At 35.0% G+C, this 13002-nt stretch overlaps 1 protein-coding gene across 1 annotated transcript in view; it reads right to left on the bottom strand.

The window, feature by feature from the left end:
* The window catches only part of PLXDC2 (plexin domain containing 2), a 498104-nt gene that overhangs the window by 61954 nt on the left and 423148 nt on the right, over positions 1–13002 (bottom strand).

The following is a 13002-nucleotide window of genomic DNA, read 5'->3' as shown; positions in this document are numbered from 1 at the left end:
CAGCCTTTAATATGACTTTCAGGAATAAAAATTCTGTGGCATGGGGAAGACAAATTAGATTTACTGGATTAAAGCTTGGCAACAGAAAGATGAATCAAATTCCCTAAATAACCTACAGGTGGACACTGGCTTTGACTAGAACTAAGGGGGGGCACACAAAACAAAAACTAATATTTTTAAAGTTTTAAAATGAATATTACTTTCTATAATTCAAACTTTTGTTACAATAAGTTGATTCCTGTCTTTAGTTTGCAGAATATAATCATATTTGCATATTAAAACTTATTCCTCTTATATAAATTGATATATAAATTGCTCCAAAGGGGTGTATTCTTTTCCAATGTAATTCCAAAAGACATTGATTTAAAACACTATTATAGTTCACTGATATACCACAACCTAGTATATGTATTTAATTTTTTCATGTATTAAAGGCAATGGGGTTAAATGATTTGTCCAAATTCATACAGTTGAGTAATTATTAAGTGTTTGAGACCGAATTTTGAACTCAAGGCTTCCTGACTCCAGAGCCAGAGCTCTATCTACTGCACCACCTGTCAGCTCAGATAATATGTTTAAAAGAGAATTCGCCACCTTCCCTACAGATTTCAATTCACCCTCCTTTAAATATCTCTATTTCTTTTGAGCTCATCACCACCATCCTGGTCTCACAAGTTCTTAGTCACCTTTCAATCTTTATTCTGTCCCACAACCTGGATCCAACCTGAATTTATATCTTATTCTCCCCACCTCTAAAGATCCTACATTTATTTGCCCTCTGATTTGTTTACTCATCTACCCTCCCTTTGGTTAGGCTCATACAAACTCTGACCTACAGTATTCCAGTTTCTAAGCTTTCCAACCCATCCCATGTACAGCTGCCAAAATAATCATCCTAACACACATGTAAAAATCTTTGGTGGTTTCCTGTTACTGCTAAGATAAAATCCACACTCTGCAGAGCAACATTTAAAATCACCCACAATCTGGTTTGAAGCTACCTTCCAGACATTTCACATTAGCCCCATCCTGCTTTATGCATTCCATATCTATCCAAACTGGACTGACTTTTAGACATTTTCCAAATTTAACATTCTTTCTATTGCCTCCATGAGTTTGAACAAGTTGTTTCCTGTTCCTACTTTCTTAATCTATGAGGCTGAGTCCAATTCTCCTTTAAATTTCAGTTTAGATGCTGCCTCCATCAGAAAGCTTTCCTCATCCAGCCAGCAAGATTGTGTATTTCAAAACTAGATGGACATAGTTCCTGTGATCCTGGATGCTAAGCTTGCGTTTACTTTACTTTTCTTATCTGTAAAGTGGAACTACCGCTCATGGTTGAGATTGAGCACTAAAGGAGATATTTTTAAGCATTTAGCAAATCTTAATATCATATAAAAGATAAGATAGAAATATAAGAATTAAATGTAATTTAATTAAGGTAATATAGAAAATTTAGTTATCATTGTTAGTCTTTTATCATTTCTCAAATAATTTTAAGTTTATTGCTGAGTTCACAGATTTTATGCCTCCCAGTCCGTCAATCTGGAGAATGTTAACTTCTGGAGAGCAGGAGGGCCACAGAAGAGGGCTTTCTGTCATCATCAGATGTTTAGTTAAGCCTCTACTGAGTTGAATTGATTGATGTTACTTGGATGAATATTTGAAGAACTTCAGAAACGTTCCTTTTAGCAAGGAAAATATGATATATAGAGAGAATTCCAAAATCAGACCCCCCTCCTTCCTGCTCTTTCTCAATGACTCTTTCTCTCCCCTACTCCCTAAATATGAATATATATTATATGCATGTATGTAGACATAGACATATCCATGAACAACCCATCATCTTAGAGGGTTGCAAAGAGTCCTGAACTGATAAGAAATCTGTTCTGAGTCTTTCAATACTCCATGACAGTGGTGGGACTTGAATACAGATCTTCCTACTTAGACAACTTTTCTACTCATGTTTCTATACTACATTCCTCTCATGAAAAGACTATAATGAATGAAAAATATAAATCATATTTTTCCATAGTTTAAAATGAGTTAGCAGACATTAATGAAACTATCTGATTATACATATATATATATATATATGTGTGTGTATATATATATATATATATAAATATATATATATAGGCCATTACTATATCTTAAAAAATAAACCACACAGACACACACAAACAGATGTGGAAAAGCAGTCCAAGAATGCTCTTATGAATTATTATATAAAGTTAATGATCTGCCAAATTCCCAAACTCAAGACAAATATTTTAGCAGATCATCTGATGGTTGATGTTTTCCAAATGGTTAGTTACAGGGGAATTTGTACATGTATCACAGCATTACATCTTTATGAAAAAAAGTTATAATTATATATTGAGTATAAAATTCTCTTAAATATTCAAAAATGATAGGAAAAATGAGTTTCCAGAAGGAATGACATAGAAAAGGGCTTAGAAAGCTGGCTATATTTTATACCATAAATTATGACAAATAGATGAAAATATGTAGAATAGGTATAATATGGATACATTTCATAGAACATGCACAGAACCCACAAGGGAATTTTTCTTTTTGGCCAACTGGGAAAATTAAATTTTAAAAATTGAATAAGGTAAGACAATCATCTCATTTCAGATGTTAGTTAAAAGTCCCATTACCTTTCTGGAGAGCAATATGAAACTACGGCCAAATAGTAATAAATCTGTTCATACCTATTGATCCAGCAATTCCAATTATAGGTCTATATCTAGAAGAACATAAAAAAAGAGAAAAGTCCCACATGTTCCAAAATATTCACAGCAGCTCTTTTTGTAGCAGAAAAGAATTGGAAATTGAGGAGCTGCCCATCAGTTGGAGAAGGACTACATAAGTTATGGTATAGAAATACTATGGAATACTATTGTTCATAAGAAATCATAAATTGTTGGACTGCAGAGAAGCATGGAATGACTTGCGGGATCTGATGCTGAGTGAAAGTAATAGAACCATTAGAAAAATATACACATCAACAACACTGTGAGATGAACAATCTCGATGGAAGCAGCTCCTCTTAGGAGTCCAGAGAGCTTGGACAAGTGTACCTGATTGGCTATGGACAATATTATTCCCAACCAGAGGAAGAAAATCAAAACAAAACATGCACACCCCAAAACAACCCTTCTGAATCTGATGAACATCTTATAAAACTTATATCTTAAGTATCTCTCTTTCCCTTAATCCTAATTCCTCATACTAAAAATTACTAATTTGTAAACATGTTTATCAAAATATGTATGTACAAAGCTAACCTGAATTTTTGCCTCTGGGAGGTGGGTGGGAAGGGAGGGTGGAAGGAAATTTTGTAACTTAAAAATATACATGTGTCTATGAATGAAAATAAATAAATAATTTTTTAAAAGTTTCTTTAAACATTTTTGCCTTTTAGGTCACCTCTAGGATATAAATATAAAACTTAATTACCTTGAGGAAGTCACCTTATATTATGATTATGCTTTTCTCTTCTAAAATAGATTTAAATGCTATATATAATCTAAAACTTTATGAAAACGAGATGTATAGATTTCTGGAGGGAGAGCCAAGATTGGTAGAGTAGAGAAAATACTCATTATGGCTCTTCCCACCATTCCCCATCAAACAGTTTGAAAATAAATAAAGTCTTGGAGAGGCAGAGTCAACAAAAGAGAGGAGAGAGAGAGAGAGGAGAGAGGAGAGAGGAGAGAGGAGAGAGGGGAGAGAGAGAGAGAGAGAGAGAGAGAGAGAGAGAGAGAGAGAGAGAGAGAGAGAGAGAGAGAGAGAGAGAGATGCTGTTTGAGAACCAGACAAGTTAAGAGGTTGGAAGGAGAGATCTGTGACTTAGAGGTGTAGGATAGCACAAAAAACACTTGGATGAAAGACCAGTGGTGGGACTAGGTGTGGACAATGAAGCAGGGGCAGCTTTGGGAGCTTTTAAGTCAGAGATGGTAAAAAGACCTTTCCATAGAAATTAGTCAGAAAGAGATTACGGGGTAACTCATGTGTTAGTATTGGGGGTAGGATCTAATGTGTGGCACTTCCATTGCCTATCCACTTCTAGGTCATAATTCGAAGGCAGAAAGGAATACTTTACAGCAAAAATAGAGAGGAAGTCCTGAGAAGAAAAGCTTTGGAAATTCCATTGTCTATGCCCACCTGTGGATCACAGTTCAAAGGTGGAGATGAGTATATTCAGTCAGGAGTAGATGCTTTTGGGGGAAGAATCCCTTCTGGACCCAAAGGATCAGGGACCCTGAAGAACAATTTTATTATCTGTTCCATAATTCAATGAAATTAAAAATCTGTTGCACAAACAAAATGTAAATAGGCAAAAATGGTTTTTTTTTTTGGTTTTTCATTTTCTTTTTTTTTGCAAGGCAATGGAGTTACTTGACTTGCCCATACATATCACCATACAGCTAGGTAATTAATAAGTGTCTGAGGTCAAATTTGAACTCAGGTCCTCCTGACTCCAGGGCCGATGCTCTATCCACTGTACCATCTAGCTGCCCCTTGTCTTTCATTTTCAAAGAAGACCATGACATCAGGCAGGTAATACCATGCATGACAAGCATGTGAACTGGATTCTGAATGAGGGTGGTACTGTGTTAAGTCACCATTCTCACTGTCTCCTCCAGAACCATCTGTGTCCAGGGGCGAGATGACTCAGGACAGTTGGAGATAGCTCTGGATGCCAGGCAATCAGGGTTAAGTGACTTGCCCAAGGGCAAATGGCTAGTAAGTGTCTGAGGTCATATTTGAACTCAGGTCCTCCTGACTCCAAGGGTTAGTGCGCAATCAACTGCACCACCTTGCTGCCCTGAATAAAAAAAAAAACATAAGAAACTGGAGAATAGTTACTGTTTCTTTGATAAAGACCTCATTCCTCAAATGTATATGAAATGGAGCCTAGTTTATAAAAATAAGCACCATTCCTCTGTTGACAAATGATCAAAGAATATAAAAAGGCACAGTTTACTGGAAAAAAAATCAAATAAGCAAAACTCAGATAAAAATGCTTTCAATCACCACTGATTAGAGAAATGCAAATTTAACCAACTTTGAGATACCACCTCACATCTATCAGATTGGCTGTCATGACAGAAATGGAAAATGAAAAAAATTCTTGAGGAGTTTTGGTATAATTGGAACATTAATGTATTATTGATGGAATCATAAACTAAACTAATCATTCTGGAAGAACAAGTTGGAACTTGTGCCAAAAATGCTATAAAACTATGTGTGCCCTTTGACTCAGAAATAACACCCCTACAGAGATAAAACAAAAGACAAAGGACCTATTTGTACAACAATATTTACAGCAGCTTTTTGTGCTAGCAAAGAATTAGAAATCTTAGGGATGTTCATCAATTTGGAAACGACTGAATAAATTCTGGTATTTGATTGTGAGGGAATACTATTTTGCTATAAGAAATGGCAGGCATGATGGTTTCAGAAAAAAATTGAGAAGACTTATATGAACAAAGGCAAAGTGAAGTGAATGAAACCAGAAAATTTTTGATACTAACAGCAATATTTTAAGAATAATCAACTATGAAAGATAGATACTTCAAAATAATTCCCCCCAAATCATGATGAAAATGCTATCCACGTGCAGAGAACTGATGAACTCTGAATGCAGTTTAGACTCTTTTATAGTTTTATTTTTTCTTTCACAATATAACTAACACAAAAATGTTTTACTTGACTTCATATGCATAATTAATACAAAAATTGCTTGCCTCCTCAAGGAGGTGGATCATTAGGTGGGGAACAAGAGAATTTGAAATATAAAATTGATTATAAATGTTCATTTAAAAAAACTTTTTCATGTAAGTGGGAAATAATGAAATAAAATGAATTTTAAAAAGTGATTGACTTGCAATTTAATCTGCAGTATGACATTTGCAAAAACAGACCACCTTTCAAAGGAAATAACAGGTTCCTAAATCTCATTATAGAAAGATTGAAAGATACAGAAAGTATCTTTTCCACTAATATAATGTACTGAGTTGTTACTTGCTTTTTAAAGTTTTGTTGTCTCTATAACAAGCTGCAGAAACAATGAAGAATATCTAATTGATGAGATTAAGATAGTTTAAGATACCTTGACACAATTTAACTATCACCATTATCATCAAGTGGGCTGGTTTCTACAACATACAGAACTTAAAGAATTTTTTTGAACTTTCCTCAATGATCAAATCAATCATATACTAGTCTTTTTAAATACTTGTTTCATTTTTATTGTGAGCTCAACTATTATTAGTAAATAAAAACATAATATAAAAATAAAAAAGAAAAATGATGATATAAGAAACTATGATCTGATATATAAACATATGAACACACATATACATATTGCATACATACATACATATGAATGATGATGCTGTGATGATGATGATAGTATTTGTACTTCATTTTCACAGAAGATCATGACATCAGGGAGGAGTCAAACAAGTGAATTGAATTTGAGTGAGGGGAAGCTAAGTCAACAGTATCCTTTTCTCCTCTGAAGCCATCTGGGTTCAGTGGCCATATGAATCAAGATGATTGTAGATGGCCCTGGATGCAAGGCATTCAGGGTTAAGTGACTTGCCCAAGGTCACACAGTAAGTATCAAGTATCTGAGATCAGATTTGATCTCAAGTTTTCCTGACACCAGGACTGGTACTCTACCCACTGAACCACCTAGCTGACTTTGTTTTAAAGGGGGTGTTTAATCTTGTTATTAATACTATTAATAAAGTGTATAAACATTTGTATAATGCTATACAGTTTGCAAAGCACTTTAGAGAAATCATCTCACTTGATTTTCCCAGCAACCTGGACAATAAGTATTCTTCTTTCTCTCTTTTTAACCATATCGAATCTGAGGAAGAGATGGATTACATGACTTGTCTCAGGTCATAAACACTAAAAATTTCCTTAAGTCATGTTTGGAAATTATATTTTACTATCTAAAGTGCTAGTTCTCTGCATAGATATCAAATACATCCATGTCTATATTATCTATATCTATTGTTAAAGATAAAATTTAAAAATGGAAGAAATTTAACAAAACACTGTTAAATGTCTATTATTCTTTTCTCTCTCACACTTGCTATCCCCCAAATCTTTGCAATTTATTTTCACCAGTTTGGTCTCAGATTTTGTTTCCTGGGAAGACTTCTAAAAGTTCTAGTTTATTTTTTTAAATTTGCAAATAATATTATTGGAATAATAAAAATAACGAGTTTTATGCTAAATTGATGAAATGTTTTTTTCTTTTTTTTCTTTTTTAGGTTTTTGCAAGGCAAATGGGGTTAAGTGGCTTGCCGAAGGCCACACAGCTAGGTAATTATTAAATGTCTGAGACCAGATTTGAACCCAGGTACTCCTGACACCAAGGCTGGTGCTTTATCCACTACACCACCTAGCTGCCCCTGAAATTTTTTTTCAATAGTTCAGACACTTTCTGAGAAATAGCAATATAAATTCTAAAAAAATCTATTTATATGATTGGGATAACATAGAATGCTCAAATTGATTGCAGAAATATATATATATGTATATATTTTCATTAATGTGGATTTATTGAATGAAAAAAATAGTCAGTTTACAGGATTGAGAATTATTCTCCCCCCATACATCTCTAGATGAGGATTTAGAATGAAACTTTTGCCAACCAAATGCTAATGACCCCAAGATACTAATGAACTAGATGGATATTTTACCCTGGGGGTTGGCAAATGTCCCTGGCATTTTAGAAGAGGCCCCCAGTTCAGCACATAATTTACACCTACGTAAAAATTACTTAAAAATTCCTTGAAAAGATGCCCAAGATCAGATATTTTGAAGTTGAAAAAGGCCATCTGGATTACAAGAACTGCCTCCTTTAGTTTACACAGCTATCATTCAGTAATAGGACACCAACCTGTAATTCCATGGAGGTAATTGTTAATTACTTTGAGTGCATATTAATATAACTTCATTGTGAATTTCTTTTGAGTTAGGACATATTATATTATTTTAAACCAATTTTCTTCATTCAATACTCTGTATATTCCAATTTTATCTATTTAATTTTCAATTTTTAGAATAAAACAAATATTTCGATAACACGGGATAATGAAAAACATAATTTCACATAAAAATGTAAATCATCCTGAACAGATTGCTATTCCTTTTAAATATATATAAAATAAAGATTTCTTTTTTCCTTTTTTCCATCCCCTTTCCATTTTAGAGATGACTACCATTTATGGAAAAATCTTTCTATAGATACTTTTATTTATCAGTTTGTTCTCTGAATGCAGATAGCATCTTCTTTTATGTCTTTTGTTGTTATCTTGGTTATTTACTAGCACTATGATTAAGTCCTTCAAGTCAACTAACCATAGTTTTCTTTACCACAGAATTTACATGAATGAACTAGATCCTGCATAATCTCTAGGTGTTATCACATGTAGTTAGTAAAGTTAGGGCAGATACTTTGGGAAAATGACAATACTCTACATGAAGCCAGTTTCTGCTCTGAAGCTTTTTGGACTTCTGTGCTTGGTTAAGCATATGTTTTAAATTTCCTTTAAACCAGTCATGTTTCATTCCCAAAGATCTTCCATTGTTTTGTTATTTGATTTGCATTAGGTACTTTTGAAAATATTTGAAGTTATAAAGTCAATATCTTTATCTTTTCTAATATTTTAGAAAATATGAAAACTGACATTTTTCTACAATAAACCATGAAGAAAGAAGAAGAAAATACTTATTCATGGTCTAAAGCCAGGAGGGACTCCTTTATCACCTATTATCAGAAACAGGCACGACATTTCCAAATGAATTAAGAAAAGTATAGTGCTTGTGTTCTAAGAATTGAGTCATCATTATCTAGCCTTCCCTACTCCCCCACCCACTTTACATATCATGTTTACATTTATATTAGTAAAATGATTCAGATGTAACCTCTTTTATATTTCTTCAAAGGATCTTCCCTAATTTTTCTAACTATAGATGACCTTGACTAAAATCTAATCCATACATGAAGACTGTGTTAATGAAAACTGTGATTAATTGGCTTAGAAGACTCAATTACACTTCTAATAATACTAGGATCATTGGATCAGTACTTAAATGGATCTGTGTCATGCACTGATGCAGCAATTGCCTCCAAAACATAGCTCCCTGCCCATCCATGCCTGCTTTCCATGCTGGCAGTTCTCATCCATGCCCTCCTATATAGTCACCCAATATATTGGTTCACTTAAATGCATGCTCTTAAAAAGATAGAGGATACAAAGAAAGTCTATGAGGTATCTACCAGTTTATTCTTGTTTTGGTTTGGAGATGATACCAATGTCTTTTCAATTATAAATTTCTTTGATGACAGATTTTATACAATGTATTCATTATTCCATTTTTGTGAATGCATTGGAGCTTTATTCCTAATCAACAAATCTTCATGTTTTCCTGTTGCCGCCTCTGTGACAAAATGGACATTTAAAACTTTTTATGACCTTACCTTGCTTCTTTCTACATTATTGGGCTCTTATACTTATTTTCCTCAACCATATTGGCCAACTCCATTCTGCCTCATATGACATTCCATCTTGAGTCTCTAAATCTTTGCACTAGCTGTCTTTCATATATAGTATATACACCTGCTTAACTCTGACTTTCAGAAACTCTCATTTCCCTTAAGACTTAGCTTAAACACCACTTTCTTCATGAATTTGTTCTCCCCCATACCCAACTCAGCAATCAGTTGAATGTCCTAAAGTATCATTATATTAATTTTGATATTGTTATATGTATATATTTTCATCCCCATTTAGAATTTCAGTTCTTGATTTTATGAATTTATGCAGAGAAGAATCAGAAAACCATTTTATATAATAATTTTAAGACAGCTTTTAAAGATTTAAGAACTCTGATCAGTGCAATGATTCTAAAAAACTGATCATAAGTATGCTGCCTAACTCATAACAGAAAAATGAGTTCAAATACTACACACATATTAGTCCATATTGACATTGTCAGTACAAGCTTTATTTTGTTTTACAATGCATATTTAAAAATACTTATAAAAAATTTCCCCAATTTTTGTGTGGGATATAAGAATATGAGACTATCAACACATTTAATTTTTTTGAAATTTATGTATAAATTACTAAAATAGTCTTATTGTAAGAGTAAAACTCCCCCCCACAAAAATAAAAAGCCTCATGAGAAATAAAGTGAAAGAAAGTGAAAGAAAAAAAACGTGCTTCAGTAAGTGTTTTGATACCATTAGCTCTGTCCCATTCTTTAAGTCCATTGGAGAAATCCATCGGAGAAGTTACTTCCACAGTTGATGTTGCTGATTGTAATTCCCTCCATCCATTTCTCCCCACTACTAAATATTATATTTTCTCTCCCCTTTCATTCTATCCCTCACCAAAAGTGTTCTGTGGGACAGCCGAGTGGCGTAGCATGCAGAACACTGGGCTTGGGGCCAAGAGGTCCCAAGCCAACATCCCACCCCCCAAGTCCCAGCACCCACCCATCCCTATGGTCTAGGATAGGCCACCAAGCCCACCAGCTTGCAAAAAGTAAAAAAGAAAATATATTATAGCTGACTATCCTCTCCTATGATCTACCCTCTCTTCTATCCCCAACCTATCCCCCTTCCTTCCCCCATCCCCTTTCTCTCCTTTTCCTTCTAGATATCTATGCCCTATTAAGTATGTATGTTGTTTCCTTTCTGAGCTATGTCTGATGAGAATGAAGGCTCACTCAATTCCTCTCACTTTTCCCCTTTCCATATCATTGCAAAAGCTATTTCTTGAATCTTTTATATGAATTATCTTAGTCTAATCTACCTTTCCTTTCTCCCAGCACATTTCCTTTTCACCCACTGACTCCATTTAAAAAATATGATATACCTTCAAATTCAGCTCCTTCCTGTGCCTTGTCTATAAAAGTTCCTTCTACCTACTCTAATAAATGAGAAGGTTCATATGAGTATTATCTGTATCATCTTCCCATGCAGGAATATAAGCAGTACAACATCATTAAAGCCCTCATAATTTAGCCTTCTCATCCACTCTCTCTATGCTTCACCTGTGTCCTGTACTTGAAGATCAAACTTTCTGTTCAGCTCTGGTCATTTCAACAGCAACATTTGAAATTCCCCTGGTTCATTGAAAATCTATCTTTTCCCCTGGAAGAAGATGTTTAGTTTTGCTGGGTAGTTGATTCTCAGTTGTAGTCCAAGCTCTTTTGCCTTCTGGAATATTATATTCTAAGCCCTATGAGCCTTAATGTAGATGCTGCCAAGTCTTGAGTAATTCTGACTGCAGCTCCAAAATATTTGAATTGTGTCCGTCTGGCTGTTTGTAGTATTTTCTCTTTGACTTTGGAGTTCTGGAACTTGGTTATAATATTCCTGGGGGGTTATTTTTTTGGTTCTCTTTCAGTAAGAGATTGGTGGATTCTTTCAATTTCTATTTGCCCCCCTCTGCTTCTAGGATATCAGGACAATTTTCCTGTGGAAATTCTTTAAAAATGAAGTCAAGGCTCTTTTCCTGATCATGACTTTCAGGTAGTCCAATAATTTTTAATCTGCCTCTTCTGGATCTATTTTCCAGATCCATTGCTTTTTTCACTGAGATATTTCATGTTTTCTTCTGTTTTTTCATTCTTTTGACATTGTTTTATTGTGTCTTGATTCCTCACAAAGTAACCAGCTTCCTTTAGCTCCATTATATATTTGAAGGATTTGTTTTCTTCAGAGAGCTTTCTCATCTCCTTTTCCCATCTGGCCAATTCTGTTTTTTAAAGCATTTTTCTCCTCAGTAACTTTTTGAACTGTTTAATCCATTTGACCTAAACTGATTTTTAATATGTAATTTTCTTCAGCATTTTTTGGATCTCCTTGACTAAAGCTGCTGACTTGGTTTTCATGTTTTTCCTGCATCTCCCTCATTTCTCTTGCCACTTTTTCTTCTACCTCCCTTACTTGATTTTCAAGATATTTTTGCATGCTGAAATAGCCTGAGACTAACTTCTATATTTCTTGGAGCATGCAGATGCAGAAGCTGGAACTTTTTCATCTTCTGATTGTATGGTTTGGTCCTCTATGGGACCAAAGTAATTGTCTATGGTCAGGTTCCTTTTTTTATGTTTAGTCATTTTCCCCAGCCTGTAATTGATTTGGGGGTACTTCCCAAGCTTTTGAATAATATTGGGACACCCCCACAAGTACCTCAGTATGTAAGGTTCTGACTGTTCTCCCGCCTTTGTTCAAGTCTGTGGATGGCAATGAGGGGCCCCAGACTGCAACCAGGGTCTGAATATGGACAAAGCACAAAGGCCAGAGGAGAAACCTGGACAGTATTCCCCCCCCCCCCCCACTCCATTACCTTCCATGGACTGAACCCTCTGGGAGCAGCTTCCAGGTGGCTCTGCAGGCCTGTTTCCATTTCCTGGGATCTGGGCTGCATTGAGGGCCACAGCTATGTTGATGGTAGTGGCTGCACTGGAGGGCCACGCTGGCTCCCACTCACTTTGGCAGAGGTTTCTCCACTGAGCTTCCAAGTTGTGCTTTGTGTTCCCAGGTTGCCAGGTCAGGAAACCATTTCTTCTGCTGGGAGCAGGTGTTCCCTTTGATCCAGTTGTCTGGCAGGCTGTTCCCAGAAGACTGGAGCTCCTTCACTCCTGCTCAATAATCCTGGTTAAGCTGCTGCCCCCTTCTTCCCAGTGCATTAGAGATTTCCCAAGATTTTCCAGGTTACCTTGGAATGAAGAGTTGTCTCACTGTATCTTTTTTGTGGGTTCTATCTCTTGAAAATTTAATTAGAGCCATAATGTTAAATATTTTTGATAGAGCTCCTAGGAAAAGGTGTTCTCAAGCTGCCATCTTGACTCCACCTCAGTGCATTTTTAAAATTTAAAAATAGTGACTTTTTTTAAAGAATGTAAGCCAATTTCTGGGAATGAAGCAAAGATGGCATAGTAGAGAAG

Source organism: Macrotis lagotis, chromosome 7 (assembly GCF_037893015.1).
Source record: "Macrotis lagotis isolate mMagLag1 chromosome 7, bilby.v1.9.chrom.fasta, whole genome shotgun sequence".
Classification (NCBI taxonomy): domain Eukaryota; kingdom Metazoa; phylum Chordata; class Mammalia; order Peramelemorphia; family Peramelidae; genus Macrotis; species Macrotis lagotis.
The sequence above is the reverse complement of the archived record's forward strand: the minus strand, read 5'-3'. Positions and strand labels throughout refer to the sequence as shown.